Source organism: Durio zibethinus, chromosome 17 (assembly GCF_047325235.1).
Source record: "Durio zibethinus cultivar Kanyao isolate XHJ-2024 chromosome 17, ASM4732523v1, whole genome shotgun sequence".
Lineage (NCBI taxonomy): Eukaryota > Viridiplantae > Streptophyta > Magnoliopsida > Malvales > Malvaceae > Durio > Durio zibethinus.
This window is the reverse complement of record NC_143178.1, coordinates 11,913,472-11,917,442: the sequence shown is the minus strand read 5'-3', so window position 1 is coordinate 11,917,442 and position 3,971 is coordinate 11,913,472. Positions and strand designations below refer to the sequence as shown.

The following is a 3,971-nucleotide window of genomic DNA, read 5'->3' as shown; positions in this document are numbered from 1 at the left end:
CCATGCTAGTGTTTGGAGAAGGAAAAGATCATAAAAACAATAAAGTGCCAAAAAAGAGAGGTTTGGCCAACGGTTCTCCCAATCTCTTTTTTTTTTTTTAATTTTCATGCTTTAATATAATATAATATAATATAATATAATATATGTGTGTGTGTGTGTGTGTGTTGTTGATGATTTAAAGTTGTGATTTTTTTTTAATTTTTTTATTGCAAGTTTGGTTGATTTTTCATGAATAAAAATTTTTGTTTGCATCTTTTAGTTTACAAAGTGTTTGATGAAAGTTTTATATTGATAAGTAAAGATATCTAATTGTTTGAATGATCTATGTAAGTGTTGGATGTGGTGTAAGAATTATAAAAAAATTTAAAAAAAATCCCTTTTGGCTATATATCTTATTATATAAATCATGTCATATATATTGTAAGTAAGATGCTTGGATGAGTTTACAAAGTTAAAAAGCTTGTGTTTATGATGTTTTAAGGTTGTTTGGATGAATAAAATTTAAGGTTGCTTTTAGTTTTTCAAGTGTTTGGTAAAAATGGCTACATAGCATTTATTTGAGATTTTGGTTAAGTCATGCATCAAACTAAGAAATTTCATGCGTTTAGCCCTCTTGTTGCTTTTGTGCCGGTCGATAGTCCCGGGATTAACGCATCTTATCATGCATTTCATTGCATGCACATAAATATATTCTTGGTAGAGGGATCACAATTTGCCCATTTCGGAATGAAAAACTGAAAAAGTCAGAGATTTTATGGGGAAATAAAGAGTCTGTTGTCGTCCTCGCTAGACGTGTTCAGGAGCCGTAGCCGTAGTTTCCCCATTGAATATGTTCGAATTTAACGAGTTTTTTTATTTATGTATGGTTCCTGATTGTGATAGAAAAGAGAAGAGATCGAGGAGAGATGGAAGAAAAATCATTTCTAATGACTGGTGGAGATGGCCCAAACAGCTATGCCCAGAATTCCAGTCCCCAGGTAGTGTTTTGATTTTCTTGTTTTCAAGGTAATTTATGGTCTTTGAACAACGTGTTCTCATTAATCTATACATTCTGTATTGAGTAAGGAAGCCTAAAGTCTGAAGCAAATTATTCATCATTTCATGAACTTATCCTTATGAAGTATAACTTTTTGTTTAGGAAGTTATGGTTTCTGTCGTTAATTTTTATTGAATTTTCATTTTTTAATTATATGATTTGACAATTTAGTCATTAATATTCATAATTAGTTTAATTAGTATATAATTTATGAAAAATTATCAAATACAATTTTTTTTAACGATAAAGGATTTTTAAAATTTATTTAGTATATTTTTTGTCTGGATCAATCTAAATAAATTAATTTATGATATGTTTAACAAATTCATTAAAAATTATATCCTCACAACCTTCTTATAATTAAAACTAAAAGATTCGACTTAAAAAACTTTAGCAATCAAAATAGTTGAGAATATTTTGAAAGAATTAAAAGATGTCCATAAAGTAATATTAAAATGGATTACCTTTGCAACATAGCTTATGTATTACTCCTTGCATTTTCTTCTTGTTTTAATATATTTTTAAAAATTTTCTTTTCGAATGTAGAAAGCAGCGGCAGCTCGTGCCAAAGCAGTATTGGTTGAAGCCATTATTGAAAACCTTGAAGTTGAAGAGAAACCTCCGATTTCAAGCAAATTCCAAATTGCCGATTTAGGCTGTTCAACGGGACCAAACACATTTTTTGCAGTGAATACAATTATAGAAGCTGTAACCCAGAAGTTCAAATTAAAGGCCATTCAAGCATGCCTGATTCCCAAGTACACTTCAAAGACCATGTTTTGAATGATTTCAACGTTCTCTTCCGAAATCTTCCCTCTCGCAGCTAGTATTTTACGTCAGGCGTTCCTGGTTCCTTTCATGGTAGATTGTTTCCCATGGCCAGTCTCAATTTCGTCTACTCTGCCTATGCTCTTCAATGGCTCTTAACGATTCCTGAAGAATTGAATGACCTGAATTCACCTGCATACAATCGGGGAAGGATTTTTTATTCAGGAGCACCAGATGAAGTTGGTAAGGCTTATGCAGCTCAATATGCAAAAGACATGAAGTGCTTCTTACGAGCTCGAGCACAAGAGGTACCAACTGGAGGATTAATGGCTCTTTTGATACCAGGGCCTCCAGATGAGAAACTTCGATCAGAATCGTCACTTGGACCTTTGATTCAACCCCTGGAATCTTGCCTTTTGGACATGTCTAATGAGGTATGTATGGACTACCAGGTTTGATGCAATGCATTTAGGAGAAAGTGACCTGATTGGATACCTGCATATTGTAAAATAAAAGTCAATTCACCGCGCATCTAACTATACATGGATAATGTTTAATGGTTCATGCAATATTTTACCTGCACACTGCTGTTTGGCTTAATCATTCTCTTATGCAGGAAATAATTGGTATTTATTACGATGGATTCATTCAACTTGCCAATCTACAGCCCATCACCTGAAGAGCTACGAACACTAATAAGCCAAAATGGGTGTCTTAGCATTGCAAGCTTGGAAAGCAGCGCAGCAACTGGAAATTATTTTACAATGCACGTGTAGAACTGTGTTTCGAGAACATCATTGGACGACACTTCGGAAGTGAAATTATGGAAGAACTATTTCAATGATACGATAAGAAAATTGAAGGGCGCACTGCCCTTGGCCCTGATGATGGAGTTGGAATTGGATTATTTGTCCTCCTCAAACGCAATCCTATATAAGTTTACGCATGATCCATCTAAACCTGTTTTGTTGGGTTATTGTATACACATTATCCATCTAAGCCTGTTTGGACTTAAATTATGGTCTTTCTTTCTTAATTGATTAATTCGTTACTAATTTATCACTTTTAACCCTGAACAAAAGAAGAATAGTTGTTCCTTTTCTTTTTGTCATTTAAATAATGGATCATGGCTTGAACTGTTAGGCAAGGAGGATTGAAATGAAGGAAGATTTTCATGGAAGAACAGAATTCTTTTAACCCTTTAGAGATTAGTCTTTCCAGAAAGAATATAGAGAACTAATTATTGTATTTATCTCGTATAGGTAGATTAAAAGAGTTATTATATATTGGATTATTTTAATTGATGTCAATTAATGAGTAATTGTTGTGATATCATATTGTAATATACTCAAATTCATAATATGATATTTGTTAAATGTGATCCCATTATAATTTTGTATTTAGACCTATAATGAGATAAGTGAATCTTAACAATATGTTAAGGGAAGTCCTTTTACTCACTCCAATATACTAGTTTTTGGCATGTGCATAATGCATCTGTAATTTTTATTTTTAAAAATTTATTTCAATAAATGATTATTTTGATATTTTGATAATAATGATAAATACTAATAATTTAATTTGATTTTGGTATAATATAAGTAAAATTTGATAACTTTTGATATAATTTTTATTTGATAACTTTTGATAAAATTTTGGTAACCTTCAATATAGTTTTGGTAACTTATCATATAATTATGGTAACCATTAATACAATTTTGGTAATTTTTTACAAAATTTTAAAAACAACTTGATATAACTTTTGTAATCTTTTGATAAGTTATGATATACTTTTAGTAATTATTTATAAAATTTGTATTATAATATGTTTAACAATGGATTCCTATAGAAAAACGCAGATTCAATTATAGTATAAGATAATTTTCTTTTTATACAATAACATTATTATTTCATTCAAATTTAGAAAATTTTTTATTAAATTTTTTTATCAAATAAGTTTATAGTAGGTTTATCTTAATCTCCCAAGATAAAATTTTTAGCTCCAATTTTGCTAGTAAGATTCAATTCCTAACAATTTCAAATATAAAAAAATTTATCAATGATTAATAATTAAATTATCATTAATTTACTATTATGTTATTAGCGATTTACTACTAAGCTATCAATAATATACTGCTAAATTATTAATAATTTACTACTAAATTAG

At 29.9% G+C, this 3,971-nt stretch overlaps 1 pseudogene across 1 annotated transcript; it reads left to right on the top strand.

The window, feature by feature from the left end:
- The first annotated feature begins 260 nt into the window (after positions 1–260).
- Positions 261–2,559, top strand: LOC111274652 (loganic acid O-methyltransferase-like; annotated as a pseudogene). The gene is made up of 3 exons (XR_016328972.1): positions 261–977; positions 1,583–2,256; positions 2,421–2,559. The product of XR_016328972.1 is annotated as a loganic acid O-methyltransferase-like (transcript).
- The last annotated feature ends 1,412 nt before the right edge of the window (positions 2,560–3,971 follow it).